The 19,257-nt window shown below is 34.1% G+C and overlaps 1 protein-coding gene across 1 annotated transcript in view; it reads left to right on the top strand.

The window, feature by feature from the left end:
- LOC128548912 (proprotein convertase subtilisin/kexin type 6-like) overlaps window positions 1-19,257 on the top strand; it is a 51,880-nt gene that overhangs the window by 7,387 nt on the left and 25,236 nt on the right. The window contains exon 2 of the mRNA XM_053524549.1: window positions 4,722-4,799. The gene's annotated coding sequence lies outside the window, so the exon portion shown is untranslated. The remainder of the gene's footprint in view (window positions 1-4,721; window positions 4,800-19,257) is intronic.

The following is a 19,257-nucleotide window of genomic DNA, read 5'->3' on the forward strand; positions in this document are numbered from 1 at the left end:
TTTCCATTACTATAATGTTTCATCATATACTTTTCATATCTTTTTCATACTTTAACTTTAGTCTTTTAAGTAAGTAATCTTTGTAATAATGGAAGTAATAAGTGACGTATTTTAATCACGTGACGTCTGAACTTAGTAGCACATATATTTTGTATAAGTAGCACGTATTATTTATGGGAGCCTACGGAGGTATGGTGTACCCAAAGGAGCAGTTTTATGCCCTGACTTATTTGTTTTGCTATGGTGCTTACCATATGTTATATATTTTAGCTTCTTCCGCCAGACGATTTTACCTGGTGATGTCATAACCCGGAAGTACAATGCCCGAGGTTCACTTGTCTTCACTCGCCTGGATGTGATATTCCCAGCGCAGAGCTTTCGTCCCATGGTTGTGCCGTAAACCGCAAAGACGATGATTTTTGTTATCCTCTGAAGTCAGCTCAGGGATGCAATCACCTACCACCATAGGGAGCCAATACGGAATCAACGTATTCACGGTTTAAAGGGACTAGAAGATATGTTGTCATATATTGTTTGTGCTACTTAAAGTTCACAATTACATTAAAGACCTGTGTCACGTCAGATTAGAATGGAAGTATAAGAACTTTTGTATCTAGAGATACTGAATTTTTTTTTTTTTTTTTTTCTTTCTTATAATCAGTTTTTTTTTTCTTTTCATATCTATTCATTGTAAATAATCATCTTATGTAAATAAATTTGTAAATATTGTAAAGGGTGTTGATTTGTTTTGATGGTTACTGTCGCCGGTTCGGCCTTTCCTGTCACAGCCACCAATATTATTAATCTACTATCCAGCATATTAATCGCGATTATTATTGCATAAATAATCCAAACTATCTAAATGTCTGTTTAAGATAAGTCTCATCTTTTCAATTAATGTGAGTTTTGCATATTTTCTAAATAACAATTTCCTCGAAAGTTTTCAGAACTTCTGAAAAGAACTTGTTAGTACACAATAACGAATAAGCCAAAGGAATCGTTCCAATCTACAACAAAATGTACATCGACATCGTACGTCCTTTCAGTCTTAAAGTTAGTTATTACATGAACATGTTAGATATTATTTTTGTCATTATTGTGTGGTGTTCTTTTATGTAAAACAAAATGGAGTCATTCAAAAATCTAACGGAAGTGACTTCTCCGAATTGGCCCTCTCTTTTGAACCAATCCTGCTGATAAAATCATTTTTAAACCAAAGTAATCTGATTCATATGAGAAAAAAAACAAACAAAACAAATCAAACCGTTTGGATTTTGCATAAAATCGTCTATGAAGGAAACTGACTTTGAATTCGATTGTATTAAAGAAAATTTAATTCCAGATACACCACCATGGACCCTTCATGCCCCTATAGTTCTTTTCAATTTGAAAACTGCCTTTAGAAAGTCTGAAACAAGCCCTGAAATATTCAAGTCCAAATATCATGAAATCAAGTCAACTTACAAGGACTACTTTGCAATTTACACAGATGGTTCAAAAGATGAATCAAAGGTTGGCTGTGCTGCTGTAAGCCTCCTTCATCAGTCAAAATTACGTTTACCAAATAATGCAACAACATTTTCAGCCGAGGCCAAAGCTATTAATTTAGCTCTAAATTTTATATAAAAAAATAATGAAGAAAAATTTATTATCTTTTCCGACTGCCTTCTGTTTTACAGTCAATTCATGACCGAAATATGGAAAATCCATTCATTCAAAATATTCTTCTAAGGGTTCATGAACTATCTTTAAAAAAGTCCATCATATTTTGTTGGATTCCCTGTCATGTTGGTATTCTTGGAAACGAGGATGCTGATATTGCAGCAAGGAAATCCCTTTCATTATCCCAATCAAATTTGAAATTACCACATACCGATTTTAGCCCTAATATAAACAAATACATTTTATCTTAATGGAACAATGTTTCATTTAATAAACTTCATGATATCAAACCTACTCTAGGGGAATGGCACCAAGGGAACAGATCTGTTCGCAGGGAAGAAATTGTTCTTTCCCGCTTTCGAATAGGTCACACCCGTTTGACTCATTCTTATCTTTTGAATAAAGAAGATCAACCCGAATGTGTAGCATGTCAAACACCGCTAACTGTTAAACATATTTTAATCGACTGTGTGGACTTTGCTACACAACGCAGTACATATTATGACGTTCCATCTTTGAAAGAGTTATTTGAAAACGTTTCAGTCGGAAATATATGTTATCATTTTAAAGCAGATAGGAATTTATCAAAAAATCTAACATTTCATATTTTTATTTACATCTTTTGCAATATTATTATGTTTGCAGCTGATATTTTAACAATACGTATATATATTTTTACATAACTGATTTACATGGATGATTTTAGATATGCTTTACATTATGCAGAGTGCTTTACATTTTTACATGGATGTTTTAGGTATGTTTTACATTTTTACATAAATGTGTATGCTTTACAGTTAGCGTTTGTAATGCAGCTTCTATTCGGCGATTTATGACTATTTTTTGTCGATTTGCTGTAAAACCCACCTCACTTACTCACTTATTACGCGGGTCGAGATGTAATCCCTGAAAATGATGGTCAAAAACATTTAGAAAAATACAATATCGCTTTTAAAAATAATTTGAAACGAGAAAGTTTACATGCTTACCTTATTTCTTACATTAAATGTTTCTGTCTACATTGATTGTGATCAGAATATTCTTCTATACCGATTTGTTCTAAACCGAATTATTGTTTTCTTCAAGACATGTCAATGAATACAGCTGAAATCACAGAATTGTGATTAATTTTCGCAATATTTATTTAGATCATACGAAAATATTTTAGTAGTGAGCATAGTCAGGAACCACAAAAATGTTTTATCCCTGTGTCCAGCTTCTTTCAAAAACCAAGGAACGACACAGCATTTTTGATTGTGGTCGACAAATGTGCCAAAAATGTTGAAAATTTCAAATTTGTTTTAAAATCGATTAAAAGTTAAAGGTTTTCCGTCCCTGCAATAATAAGATTTTTATCTATGTCATATAATTTCTTCAATGATGGATAAATTAAAACCTTTTGCATGCAGTTTCATAAAGGAAGTGATCTTGTATTCTTGGAATTCACTCCTTTACGGACTTTCAGCTTTGATGCCATACATTGGCTAACGTGAACCATCTCCTTTGACGGGAATGCCCATTGGCCTTTGTTTCACATGCAATGAAAGAAGATAGACTTTATGGCACCTTTCTTGCGCAATAAATATTTCCAGTGAAGAGCAAATATCGCCAAACAAAAGAAGATAGCTTTGTGTGGTTTTTTTATTCTCTCATTATGAATAAACTATTCAATACAATTATTTTAGGAACTAAATGGCTAGATTAGATTATCTAGAAAAACAGAAATGCCACTAATCGTAAACGATATGTTCGAGCAACATACATGTATATCTCCCAATCAAAAATGCTGTGTTAAACTAAATTTTAACCATGCCAAATCTTCCTTCTCTAAGGTAATGAAATAATGAAGTATTTTATAAAATACTAAAGACAGACAATTGTTTCAATAATTAAACGGATTGTAAACTTTAAGGTGGCCGGCCCCAGTGTGCCTTTTTTTGTAATGACTAGCGTGTTTCTTTTTTTTTCACGTTATAACATCTACAGTATGTTTCCCGAGGGATTCTGCGGAATTATAAAATGAACCAAACATGCCCTTTTCTTTCATTAAACGTATTAGAAGCTAAAATGAATGCAATGTCCGTCAACGTCATTTTAATGTTCATAAAATGCGTTGGATGATAGGGCTGTTTGATCATGTTGACGTCATTTCCTCTCGAATTATCCGTTGTAGGGCCGTAATGTGTTTACCGATGGCCACTGAACACGAATATGTAAAATAGAAATGTGTGTTAACAGTATGTAAGCGCGAGAAGAATCCCTCTGTTAACACACGTTTACTGAAGACAAATATGTGTGAAAAATACCCGATAAAAATAATACAAATGGAAGTTTTATACTAGAATATGTGACAAGAATCAGTAATTTTGCAACTTGCTGTAATACCGCGCTTATAGGCTTATAGGCTTTGCTGTATAGATTGTTGTTCTTTGCATCTTTATTCAAAAATAGCTCCTGACATCGACATTTATGCGCATTATACTCAGTCTAACAATTAGGCAGTACTGCATGGGAAATTTTATTATACCCATGCAAGAAGAACTTATACATATAAAGCTCTTTCAATTCATGTCTGAACTGGCATTTGCAAGTAAATATTTTGTATTTTATACCATCTGTCATGTAACTATGTAGAAAATTAGAAAATTCAAAATCACTGGGTGCTAAAAGAATTGAAATCCTTTGGAGGTGATGGTGTATTCGATTTAAGTAACAATATAGCGTTCAAATTAGCATGCGTGCTATGATTAAGGAAACTGTCGGAAATAGGGTCTAAGTGAATAAGTTTTACACTGTCATAAAATCACAATCACGACCATTTCAGTACCTTTGCGTTAAATTCTGTTTATTACAAATTATTTGTCCGGTCTTAACGACATTTCAGTTCTTCTTTATAATATATAAGATAAATGCACTCTTTTTATTATACGGATATGCTAGACACTTAAAACTATAAGTATGCATATATATTGTAGTTATTTTTGTACAAATACAATACAGGTATTCCCAAATCAGGAAAATGTTTTGCTTGTTATATGTAACTTGTCAATTTGTTACAGGTTGGGACCCTTGTAAGCAGGAAAGGAAAGGACGGAACATTTCTGGTATGAAGTAGCATTTGGAAAGCAAATAATTCGGTATGTTTCCATGTCATTTTTCATAAATTTAAACAACCTTAATTAAACGTATGATATATTATTTCAAGAGATTGATTACATTTACTGAAAGTGCGCGTTAATCAATTGGCAAGGAATTATTAAGAACAATTTCTACCTAAGACAACTTTTATGAATTAGTTCAAATGGGTGTAGTGAAGAAGAAATGGAGCATAACTTCGTAAATGCTTGTCCGGGCTTAACTTCAGCATTCATAGAGGCATTTGAAAATAACTTAACTTAGTAAAATGTTCACCATAATAAGACAGCATGTCATGCGCAAGACCCAGACCCCTAGCTCCAAGGTCAAGGTTACACTTAGAGGTCAAATTTTAATTTGGGTGTTTAATGTCCGGTTTATAACTCTGCCGTCACTGAAGGGATGTCATACTTAGAGGTCAAAGGTTGACAGGGTCTTTTTTGTGTCCGGTCCGTACCTCTGCCAACCATGAAGGGATTTTGAAATAAGTTATAATAAATGTTAACCATAATAAGACGACGTTTCATACGCAAGACCCAGACCACTTACTCCAAGGAGCAAAATAAGGGAGATGTAATGCAACAACGATATAAAGACTTTATAGGTTGTCCATGGCACCCTCGCGTAAACTTTAGTATGCTAAATTTCGAGAATAACGACTGTAAATCATTCATACTACCTCTTCAATGAGATCTTATGGTGGAAGCGGGTGGCAAAGGAACTTCAGGACTAGACACAATGTTAAAAATATATTTGAGATATATGCACGTTCTGGAATTCACTGCTAAACTGACACGTCTTCCTGGTCATTGAAATGATCTCTTTCAGAAAAGAAGCTTAAAATATCCTTAAAATGGGTACAAGTGTTTTTGACGTTCCAGATAAAAATACAACAAACACGGACTTGAAAAGAGTTTTTGACTTTCTCTGATTCATAAAATACTAGTATATTGTCAAATACTTTCGGAGAACAGGCTTGTACTGGTACAGAATCCGGGAACACTGGAAAAGTTAATCACAAATCAAACAAATAAAAGCTTGTTTGCATGATGACATTTCAGCATTGTGACTAACCAAGGGTTCTATTGACATCTATATCTCGGGGAGGTAGTTCCACTTATAAACGCCGCCCGCTGGAGGCTAAATGAACCTGAACACGGCTAATATCAATAAAATGAAAATGGATTTATTGAAATAACAATAAATTTCATATCGAATTTTGTGTCCAAAACAGCTTTATTAATCAATTTCCATTACATGAAATGATGGTTCAATACACGTACTATACAGGCTGAAAGCATTACACCATTTAAGTTTGATAATAATAATACCAAAAAGTACAAATATATTGAGTCATTTAAACATCCTATAAATAAATATCCAATATTACTTTAATATCATCGTAACGTAAAAAGGGAAATCATGTAAATAAACATTAGAATTATACAATAACATTAGTTCTTTTAAATAAAATGAACAATACACTTGTGGAAGCGTGTTTAGTTTATGACATGCATTCATAATGCGCTGTCCGTGTGTTCGAATCCAAGGCCTGTGTCATTCTTACATTTCATTCTCCATACTATCTTACACGATATTTAAGACTAAAATCAACGCACGAATGCGTTATGACGTGTCCTCATTTTACTATTTACGATGCAATATTTCTTTTGTTATTTCAACTCTTATAACAAAATTAGTGAGTTCTTATACGAATGATGTCATTTTGAAAACCACGTTAGCCAGCATGGTTAATCTGATATAGGCAAAGATAGTTTGCAGGCATAAAACGCAAACAGGCAATATAATAGCGGATTCGATTTAAAATAGTCCGTTAATAAGATATAATAAACATTTGCAACGACGTTCACGCCCTAAAGCACCGACTGAATCGGATATTTTTCTATTATGCTGAAACATTGAAGAACATTTGCCCAAAGAAACTTCGACGAATAGAGTGCGGATTTTGAAATATTGCTTCAACTATTTTGTAACCGCTTAGTTAAAGCCCGTTTCGAGTGGGGGAGGTCGTCATGACGTGGGTTCAGCTTCCTGAACATGTCGTACCAAAGACCTGAAAAAAATGGTAATGATTGCTTCCTCGCTTGGCGCTCAGCATTAAGAGGATACAACTAAGAGTGGTCAACCCGCTGTCAGTATTAGTTGACTGGGTGAGGTATCACGTGCCTACGGCGTGATATTCAAATGAGTCAGCACTATAAAGTTGGGCACTATGCCCACTGCTACAAATAGACACTGTTGTTTATTAGACTAAAGAGTGTTGAAGAAGACAATAAATCCGAACACGCACTCAAAGTTTTGTTATCCTATAAAAAATAAAGAAGCACGCTTATATCCGTAATACTAGAAAACTTAAAGGATTCGGGACACTCCTTTTCATGATGTAACATAAGTCAGTGTTCGTCTATCAGTTTGTTTGTATGATATCAACAACAGTTAAGTGAATTAATTCGGCAAATTGTCCTGACTTTTATAGTAATACTAACCTGTTTTCCCGCTGGTAACCATTTAAGTAACTTTCTTACATTGAATACACGATTAAGATCTCAAACCCTCACATGCATCTGAGCTGGACACACAAACTTCTATTATGTAATTTGTTGCCGTCCCTCATTATCACACCGATATTATCAGTTAGTCATTGGAAAGAACATTGTTTGATAAAGAGATGACGTTAATTGACAGGGCATCACTGTTAATATATGTAGGGATAGGATTATATCTAAAATTACCAACTGTAAGTACACCCGAGGTTAACTCTGGGCTCGAAGCGACTGAAAAAAAAATTGTTTAATAAATTCTAACATTTTGAAAAGAAAATCCGTAATTTTGCTGCTGAATAATTGTTTTGAGTATCTTGACTCAATGGAACTTCAATGTTTTTTTTTTATTTTTCCCGAAGAAAACGGTTAGGTGTATTGACTTGTACTAATAGAATTGTGTCTTGAAGAATAAATGTGTTCTTTTCCCTTTTATTTTCGATGCACCTCTGATTGATAATACCATAGTCCATTTCGACAATGTCCAACAAGTGCATGGATAATATTTTGCTTCTGTAGTGGCTAATATATATCGTAGAGAGTTTTACTTAAAAAAGGCTAACAATGATGATACCACTGCTTCGTTTTTAGAGATACATCTCTCTCTCCCTTGATAATGGTAGTATTTCCCGGTAGACTTCAATCTTTATATTGTCCATTTTCCTTATCTTGATGGAAATGTACCCCTTGTTACATCTTATAGGGTATATTCACAGCTAATAAGATTTGCTAGGGGCAGTAGTCATGTTAAAGACTTCAATTTTCGTAATATTTCTATTAACAGAAAGCTCCTTTAGCAGGGCTACCGTTATCATAATCTTCGTAAATCGTTTGCTAAATCATTACAACGTCATTCAGAATTACCGATTAAAAGTAATCCACAGACTCTTCTTTGACAAGGTATTTCACAGCCATATTTTCATGGAGATGTGATTTAAAAACTGCGTACAATTCTCATGGATAACCATTTAGCTATTTCCGAACATTATTCATAAAAAATATCAAACGTCTCATATTATTCCATGGTATTTAGTACTTACATTTCTACTTTAGACTGGTTTGATATTCGTCCCCTGTACTTCTTCGCCGTGCCTTTAATGGAGTTTCCCTTGGTGCTCTGGCTTCTGTAAAGTGATAGAGTACATATGTGTACGGTTCCATGGATTCAGATTTATATGTTTTTACATGAACATTTTTGTGTTTATAATGTGTTCTTTTGGTTACTGTTACATGTTCTTGTGGTTATTGTTACATGCAATAGGGATTCATCTGGTAGGGAGCAATTTTATTTATACTGTCTTGTAAAATAGGAACATGGTAGGGCTAAAAGAATGAGGCTTCTCGTCAATAATATATCTAGTTTCTTCAGGGGTAGTTTTGCCACTGACCGTTCCAAGGCGGTACACTATTGTGTTGCTGCTTCTTCATGTATGTTAGTGTCTGTTTGTTACCTATTTGTGAATATTGCACTCGTCTGTGTGTGTACATGTTCTCAGCCATAGTCGCGTGTATACAGTTTCACATACCCATATGCCCATATGTGAAGTGCTGTATCTGCGTTCTTTGAAGGTCGCTTTTTCTGTTGGGCTTTTGTCCTTTTTGTGCCCACCCCGCCCCATTTGTGTGTGCAGGCGGGAGGCGAGGATGGGGCACTTAGAGTTACCCTTGTCCATTCGTCCATCTATCTGAATTTTTGTTGTGCATATCTGAAAAAAATGTATTTGACCCTCGGTCATGTTTTTTAGCACACAGGGCCTAATTGCACGAAAACACACAAGTAATTACTTAGTAAATAATACTATGTTTAGTAGTATTGGTCTGCAGTATTTTTCAGTCAGGCAAATATGATTTTTACTATATAAGCACGATAAAATGTACTTAAGTATAATTCTCATTTCAATACTTCTATAACATTCAGAATTGTTATGTTTTGATCTTAGAAATAGTCATGTATGGTTCTGATATAGATGAAAAAGTAAACATTGAGGACGCATAAAGGGCAAAAAGCATGCACTTGAAATAACAGACTTAGCTAAGCTATTACTTAGGTTTTTTCGTGAGTGTGTTAATGGGATCACTCAAGCCAGACCAGAGATTTTGACTTAGTACAAAAGCCTTTTGTCAGTCCGAATTGTGTCGAGCATATCTCAAAAAGTGTTTAACCACAGTCATCAAAACTCACAGGACTGTTATTCAGCCCGTGACGTTGTGCACCTGGTGTTCTTTTTGGGGGATTTCACACAGTCAAACCAGAGTTATGGCCCTTGAATTTGTCCAAAATGTGCATAAATTGGTCTAAGTTTGTGTCGAATGTATCTTAAGAAGTATTTGACCAAGGATTATGAAATATTACAGGAATATTATTCAGCATGTGAAGTTCTACTTCTGGAGTTTAGTTAAAGATTTCATTAATCAGACCAGGATTATGGCCTTTTACGTTGTCAAATGATGCACAAAAGGACATAAATTTGGTCGCACGTGTATTAAATCTTACTTGACCGAGGTTCTTGAAACATAATAGAAATAATAATTAGCATAAGAAAGTGTGCATCTTCGGATTTCTGTCCATCAGACAGTAGGTACGGCTCTTTATGAACGGCATACATGTTTGTGTCTCATATATCTAAAATGCATTTTACTTAAGAGTCATAAAACATTAAAGGATTATAATATAGCATGTTAAGTTGTACAGCTGGTGTTCTGTTTTGGATTTCACCTAGCCAGACTAGAGTTAGCCAGACTAGAGTTATGGTCCTTGACTTGTTTTGAGACATACCGCATGTTTAGTGTTCAACCCGTTTACAGTTGGACACTACGCTTCCCTCTTTGATTGCGTCTGACGGAAGAAGGGGAAGGACTCTATGATGAGCAGTTTTTAAATCCTACCAGGACTGAACTGTTTTGATATTTGTCTTCTCGCCTGTTTCGTCGGGCCCTTAAGGGTGTTTCTCTTGTTGCTCTGTCTTCTGAAAAGGCATTGAGTACATACGTTTTTGGTTCTTAAGGTTTGCTTTTTATATATTTATACACGGGCATTTTTGTGTTTTACATGCCATGCCTTTTTGTTTCCATTACGTGTGTTAGAAATTCACCTGGAGGGGATTACTTTTATTTACACTGTCCCATGTCTTTGGAACATGGTGGGGGTAAGAGTGAGGTTGGGTGCGCACCATAAACCGGTTTAAGCTCCCCAGTGGTGATTTTGCCACTGACCGTTCCAAGGCGGTGCCCCACTGTGTTCCTTTGTTTGTTCGTTTTGTCCTTGTGTGTTGACTTTGTGTGCGCGCGTGTGTGTATGCTTATTGTTCGTCTTGTCCTTATGTGTTGGCTTTGAGTGTGTGTGTGTGTGTGTGTGTGTGTGTGTGTGTGTTGTTCGTTTTGTCCTGATGTGTAAGCTTTGAGTGTGTGTGTGTGTGTATGTGTGTGTGTGGTGCACGCGTTTGCGTGCTGGGGGGTTCGTTTTGAGGAGGCTGCGCTTTTGGTGCGTGGCATTCCCTGTTTGATATTTTTCCTTGTTTCTAGTGAAAAATACACATAAAATGCTTAAATGTTTGAGCTGCATATATCTTAAAATATTTCACATAGAGTCAATGAACTATGTAGGAATATAATTCAGCATGTGAATATGTGCAACTGAGTTTTTGTTTAATTACATTTTGCAAGGCCAGAGTTATGGCCCTTGACTTAGTCAGAAAAAAACGTTTGTGTAACATATTTCTCAAAATGTACATGATTTAGGGTCATTAAACTAACAAACCGAACGGAACCGTTCGAACAACTTTGGTAGAAAACCACCAAAGAAATACCCAGAACAGGCCTTCAAAATTCATTCAGTGCTTTTGGAGGAGATGTCGTATAAAGAAATTGTTGACGACGGACGCACGCACACACAAGGTGTGTAAAGACACTAGCTGGCAATGGAAACTTTGTGCTCAGCTGAGCTAAAAATCGACAAAAAGAATTTGATAACGTTTCACTTTTAAAATTTTTTTGACGAATCGGAATAATTTGAACACTCTTGTTACAAGGTTACTTAAAGACCTTTTGTGTTTAATTATTCAAATATCTAATCAGCGGGGTAGGAGATTTTTCCATTTGTTAGCTCTGGTGGCCCAGCACGCGTTTGAAGTAGAAAACTACTAAAGAAATACCAAGGCCAGGTTTCATCAACATCCATTCAGTGCTTTAAGGGGAGGTATCGCTTAAAGAAATTGTTGTCGACGGACGGATGCACGCGCACACAACCGACAGATTGTGAGCTAAAAATCGACAGATGAAATTTTGATAACGTTTTATGTTCAAATATACAATAATGACACAACTCTTTGAATCAAATCTATCTTTGCTATGCTCACAAGGGCCATGACTTTTCAATAAAACTTAAATCTTGATACTTGGTTAATTTGTGGTTTGGGTTCTAATCTACAAAGTCACTATTTTTAATGAAAGGAATTACGTTTCAACATGAATAACATGCTTGAATTTGTAACGAAAGAAATTATTTTTCAACATGAATAACATGCTTAAATACAAAACTGTTTAGTAAAATAGAGAATCATTATAAATACCCTGTTACGCGAGTTAAGAATTATTATAGAAATTGCTTTTCAAAAGAACCATTTATTAATAATTGATCAAATCTTTAATATAGAGAAATCAATAATTACGGCTAAGACATGTGGGACAATGTTTATTTGAACCTTCATATGAAATAAAGTTTTGCTTTATTTAGTCAGTTTCGAAAATAAAACTTGCCGGACTACTTTTTTGACGTGGCACACGTTGGGTTTAAAGTCAAACCGACAAAGTTTAGGTTATATGGTGACTTTTTCAGCTTTTGCGGGGAAAAACAATTCGAAGTCAGAGACCTAAACCACCCTGCCACGTAAGCGTCCGAATAAGAAAAACAAATACATTTATTCACCTGTTACGCTTCAGCCGATCTTAACCTAGCACGACAGCGCATGTACCTTGCGCATAAATACGCTAGTAAAAGCTACCAATCATTTGATTTATCGATTTACACGTAACGAAATAAAAACATAAAAAAGGAATACTTATGAAAAAGCAATGTCTATTTTTGCAATCATTCATTTACTATTTGATAAATGAACAATTTGTCCTTTCAAACCAAATTATTTTTCAGCAGGTTAAATCAAGTCAAAGTGATCTCGGGATTGAAAATTGGACAGGCCATAATTGGGGATACGAGTTTAACAACAAGCTCTTGTTATAACTTGTATAATTCTAGATAAGATATTTTGAAGCAGGAAGGTTGTTGAAAACAACAAGGATCAATATCTCAACAGAGACAAAGACAACAAAGAAAACGCACTTATGGGTCCGATGAAACAGCTCAGAATAGCTCAGTCACGAAAGGATTTAAGAACTTCCTATCACAGAGACCACCGCCTGTTTTGTCAGATACGCGTAGTTTCAAACTGTAAAAGGGTTGCAAAAACTGTGCATGCGGCCTGTCTCAAAACAGTTGGGGCATAAACTCTTTCAATAAAACGTTTAATGACTTAACCAACTACAATTGAAAAATTGCAATGTCCCAAAATCTGATGAAGTCTGTAAACAAAGCCCCAAACACCTCCCCCCCCCCCCCCCCCCCCAAAAAAAAAAAAAACGGGTTTTGATAGACCTTCTCGAAGAAGCCCTTACAAAATTACAAAATAATCATTAATATGTAATAATATGTTATCATTATTGGTTGACTGATGCACAAATATGTTCTTTGAGAACGGTACATAGAGCAATGTTTGCATTTAAGGTAGTTCTGCACGTTTGATAAACCGGAAGTGATGGCGTGACGCCATTTTTCCGGAAAACGTAGAATAAAGACTGGATTCGGCGTACGGAACAGAAAATCATTTTATGAATTAATTGCAACCTGTGAGTAAATTTATTACAATGGTACTGTTGCTATATTGTAAAGTCAAAATATGATATTAAAACATATCACATGTTAAATAATTCAAAATAACGTCCTAAAATTAGCGTGAAATGTCCAGTTTACTTTAATCATGGTCAAATATCTCAAAAATAAGCACACAGACCTGTATATTTTATTTCATCAAATTATAGGCCATGTCTTTATTTTCAACTGTGAGAAGTTTCATCAAAATCTACATTGTAGAAAAATTTCTATTCGCGAAAATGTTAAGAAAGTTATGATTTTCCCATAGACTCTCATTATGAAATATTGCGTGAGGTCCCTATTTTTCAAATCAGTCTAGCAAAAAATCAAGCACACGACCCTATCTTTTTTATTTGCTTAATTTTCTAGGTATATTCTGAAGTTTTGAAAAATCAGTGTTTAATCAAATTCTACATTGTAGAAATAATTTCGATCCAAACGTGCAGAACTACCTTAAGACCAATTATTTGGTAAAAGGATAAATTGCATTTTTACATGTGGTGAGGCAGTTCTTGTATATGTTAATAAATGTTTCTTCGGGATATTCCTATTCTTAACACCTAGTTAATAACATTACAGCAAAACCAGTGCTGGTTTGCCTTGGAACTGCTCTTTGCCAAGTTTAAAAGTAGTAGTGGATTGTATAAGGAAATATTTTCAAAATGTACAAAATCATGTTTGTTCTGGTATTGGCTTATATTCATGCATAAACATAGTGAGGACAGGCGTGTTTGGATTTTCACGTTTGCTTTTTACTCAAATACTAGTACAAGAACATTTTGCATTTTACATAACTTGCCTTCTTTTGCCATTGCGATTGTTAGGGACTCGCCTGGCGAGGATAACTTTTATTTACACTGTCGTGCGACTTTACAACAGGTTGGAAGTAAGAGTGAGGCTAGGCCACTGACAGCTCAAAAACGGTGTTTCACTGTTTTCCTTGATTTGTTCGTTTTGTCCTCGTGTTTGTTAGTCTTGTGCACGTTAACGCACTGTGGATTGCGCGTTTGAGATGCAGAGGTTTTGGAACGTGGCTTTCAATGTTGGATATTTATCCTCGTGTGTACATGCAATGAGGATTTTTCAGCGACACGGTTATATATACGCAACATGCTGTTTTTAATCATAGGATGGAAACTCATGAACATTGAACAATAGAACGCTGTGTGCAACCTTTGGGATGAATTCTGAAATCGAGCAGGTGCTAGAGTAAACAGATATTTATTTGGGCTCTTACTGAAGGCACTAGAATGTTGAAGAATCGGCTTTATATTATGAAAGAAAAGCGACGGTCATGTGATTAATGCAAGTGCTCTAGCTTATCTTTTTAACATATGTCATTCTTAAATGACGATTAATAGAAACTTTGTTAGCAATGGTAGCTGTAGTAATAAATTGTGAACAAGCAAACTTGTTAAGAAATACTACGAAGAAGTGTCTTGAACAAAAGTAATAATGCTGGCATTCTCTTGGGTCTTCTACCACAAACTGCAAATGTGTAGTTGCATAAGGTCGTAGACTGATTGATACGAGAAACTGCCCGAAAAAATAAACCTATCCTGTGACAGTTGGTTGAGAATGTGTTACAATCAAAGATTGTCCTATTTTGTCATAAATTCATATCGTTATAATATGTCAAATCAAACTAACTTTGTGTCAAGAACAGCATATATTTCTATAGAGCCTATTGAAATGACTAGAAGTTTAATAACAATCTTATACTACAGGATGGAAACTAGTAGACTATTTTTGATACTAGGATAAATATAAGATATTTCTCTGGCAGGAATTACATTTATTTACACTGCCCTGTAAATATGGAACATGGAATTAGAGTGATGTTTGGTACAGCTTTTACGGTTTAAACTCCCAGGATTGCCTTTCAAAGGCGGTGCCGCATTCTGTCCCCTGTTCTGTCCCTTTGTACATTTTACATTGCCTATGTATACTTTTGTGTACATATCTGTAATGTTGTAAACATACGTACATATACTTCAGTTTGAATTTGTGTTTTATTGGTAAATGAAGGAAGTAAGTATTTGATGCATAGGTCCCATAAGTTAAGTTATGCAAATATTTTGTTCTTTGTGTAATGTACATTGTGTTTACTATACTTATTAAAAAGTGGTTATTCTCATTTAAGCAACATATTGAGACATTTTCCACTTTCCATATATTCTGTTATAGGTTTATTGAAGAAAATACTAATTTAATAGACTTAGATCATTATTAAGATGTATGTTGTTGTTTTTTTTCTTACCAAGATAGACAATTATAAGTAATAATATTTTTAACATACTTCCATTTCTAACGATATCGGCTAAATGAATAATGTCAGTGCAAATCTTTGACAAATATATTACAGTGCGATGTTGTTGTATATCAATATTACTCCTCAGGCAAAGTACATTTAAATTTTTCTCTAAATAACTCCTGATAGGAAAAACAAACTTTAAAAATTATCGCCAGTAAGAATCTAACAAATTCTATCAAGCGATTATTGTTGATCATATGTTAAAGTTTCAAACAGATCTGTTACTTCAGATTTACCTAGTTTATACTATTCCTTTTAAGCTTGAATGTTTTGAAAGCTTCAACCTTATTTAAACCACTCTCTGACTCCGCTTCCTTGGAAAACCTAGCACTGGTGTCATAAGAGATGATCTTGTCATGACCTCAGTGAGGGCTCGAACCCACGACCACCTCGGGCTGAGCGACCGTAATCTTAAACACTAGACCACCATGCTCCTTAGATTTACCTTTTAAGAAATAATGATTGCGCGGATTACTATAAATATTAAAAACAATTGTTTATGTGTCATATTTTACGATCAATATTGTCAAAAGAAGAGTTGATAGTTTTTTGCCGCTTTATGAAATTCTTTAGATATCAAACAAATGCAATAGCTTTAAGTTTATGGAGCTTAGCCAAAAACAAATCAATATAACAGATATATATATAATTATATTTTGTAATATACAAAAACCGAAGACAAAAATGACGAAATGATAGAATTTCAACTTTAAACACGACGTACTAAAAGATTAAAATGGCTAGTTATACGTGGGATACTCGTTTTATTGTTTTTATTGTGTTATTTACGAGTATTAACATTGTTTTACAAGTTATCGCTGTAGACAGAGAGAGATTATGCGTTTTTAAAATAGAGTTAAAGGAAAAGCAAAAACTATTTGAGGACTTGGGGAAAGACGAAATGTTTACTCTGCTTTACGAGGTAAATGTTTTATATCACTAGGCGCTCATTTAACATTTTAGTTGTTTATACCCGCCGTCCAAGGTAATCCCAGGCGTGTTCTTTTTTACAGTTTAAAGATAATTGATGATTTTATAAAAAGGGATTTGACCAAAAGAAATCCCTGTTTGCGGGTAGTATACGCTTTTTAGAGGGTACTTATTTTTACCAAAAAACGGAGGACTCTTTTGAAAGTGATTAAATCTGTCAATATATTTAGAAAATGTGACATGGATTAATCCATGCACAAGGAAAAGAAGACACTAAAACATGCTGTTTTTCATTTCTATCTTTATTTCATCTGTAACAATATTACGCAAAACATGGATTAATCCATCTATATGTAGAGCATTAATTCTTAAATGACAATATTTTCTTTCTTAATCAAGATTAAGTATCTGTCATTTATAAATAAGCAGAAAACACAACATGGATTAATCCATCATTCAGTTCAAATGAATACTGTAGAATTGCATATGAATGAAAAATAATAAAAACAGTTATAATGCATGGATTAATCCATGCTTCCCGGAACAAAGCAATTTAAGCACACAACATGCATTAAATGTTTTTTTTTTCCATTTCACTGAGAAAAACTTCACATGGATTAATCCATCATTTCATTCCGTCTACTGACGAAAATTCTAAATTTAACTGCAGAAAAAACTATACTGTAAATTTTAACACACGGATTAATCCACTCTCTTCCAAACTGGTACATGCATTTTTATGATGGATTAATCCATCTCTTCCCGATGTAACAGAAACAGTGTTAAAGCAACTCAAACATATCAAATGTACATGGATCTGTTTTAAAATCTAATGTATACAATAAAGATTCAGACAGGAAAAGATGGATTAATCCATTCCTGATTCATACAGAAAAACCGTTGGTTAATGCCTAAAATGCAAAATCAAGGACATGAATTTATCAATCTAGTCTCATCCTTTGTTCTCAGAACAATGAAGTAAAGTACAAAACTTGGAGGAAAAGATGGATTAATCCATCCTTTATTGAACAATTTATATACAGACTATGAAAAAACAAACACTGCTGAGTTTTAATTCAATGACATGGATTAATCCATCAAGTCACATTGTATGTTTTCAAAACTGTAAGGTAAAATATAAAAGCTCATAGGAAAAGATGGATTTATCCATCCTGATTCATACAGAATAATTGTTGTTAACACCTAAAATGCAAAATCGGAAACATGGATTAATCCATCTAGTTACATTGTATATTTTCAAAACTATAATGTAAAATATAGAAGCTGATAGGAAAGGATGGATTAATCCATTCCTGATTCATACAGAAAAATTGTTGGTTAACACCTCAAATGCTGCATTTTGTACTAACACGACTATTCCTTACCCTTGAAGACTTAAAATAGCATTTTAAACCAATCTCATTAGATGCTGTTGATAAATATTTGTTTACATAAAAAAAGGGAGGAAATTTGTCATAAATTCAGTCAAAAGCTATCTACCCCGATTGTCCGAGTCTATTTGATGGCACAAATGACATTTCAAATCGGTATCTTTATTGGTTACTCCGATACACCCATTTTAATTTGAACCAAAAGTAGGTAATTTGTCATAAATTCAGTCACAAGTTATCTACTCCGATTGTCCGAGTCCAACTGAAGACAATAATGAAATTTCAAATGAGTTCTATAAATATTTACCGATATAAATCCATTTTTGTTGAAATTAGGGGAGGTAGTCATGCATTGGAATATGCATGTAGAAGATACAGAGTACAAGTCCATGCAACAATATATTAGTAAAATATTCATATTGATTAATGTTAAATCAAGAGTTATCCAATATAACTATTTCTTCCTATGGAAGACATAAATAACGTTTCAAACCAATCTCATTAGAAACCGTTAAGGTATATTCATTTAGATAAAACATAAAGGAAGTTAATTGTCATAAAGTCAGTCAATATGTATCTTCCCTGATTGTCCAAGTCCATCTGTTGACATAAATGAAATTTCAGATCAGTGTCTTTATTAGTTGCGAAGATATACCAATTCTAATTCGAAATAAAGGGAGGTAATTTGACAAAAAAAATCAGTCCATAGTTATCTACCGTGATTGTCTCAGTCCAACTAATGACAATAATGAAATTTCAAATAAGTCCTATAAGTACTTACTGATATAAATCCATTTTGATTATATTCAGGAGAGGTAATCAGATATAAGATAATTCTGGAACCTACGATTGGATCTGACAGATTCGTCATTTAAGTTTTATTGTTGTTGAAGATATTTTGGAAGTTTGCATCAAATAAAACCATAAATGAAGTCTCTATATGGCTGCAAAAGCCAAAATAGCAAATTTTGGACCTTTAAGGGGCCATTACTCTGGAACCCATGACGGAATCAGGCCAGTTCAAAAAAGGAACCAAGATCTTGTGGTGATACAAGCTGTGTGCAAGTTTGTTAAAATAAAATCATAAATGAAGCTGCTATTGTGCAGAAAAGGTCAAAATAGCTAATTCTGGCCCTTTTAGGGGCCATAACTCTAGAACCCATAATGGAATCTGGCCAGTTCAAGAAAGGAACCAAGATCTTGTGGTGCTACAAGTTGTATGCAAGTTTGGTAAAATTCAAAATTAAACATTCGATTTTGTGTACTATTGTTACAGATGAAATAAAATAGAAATGAAAAACAACATGTTTTAGTGTCTTCTTTTGCATGTGCATCGATTAT

This window comes from Mercenaria mercenaria, chromosome 15 (assembly GCF_021730395.1).
Source record: "Mercenaria mercenaria strain notata chromosome 15, MADL_Memer_1, whole genome shotgun sequence".
Classification (NCBI taxonomy): domain Eukaryota; kingdom Metazoa; phylum Mollusca; class Bivalvia; order Venerida; family Veneridae; genus Mercenaria; species Mercenaria mercenaria.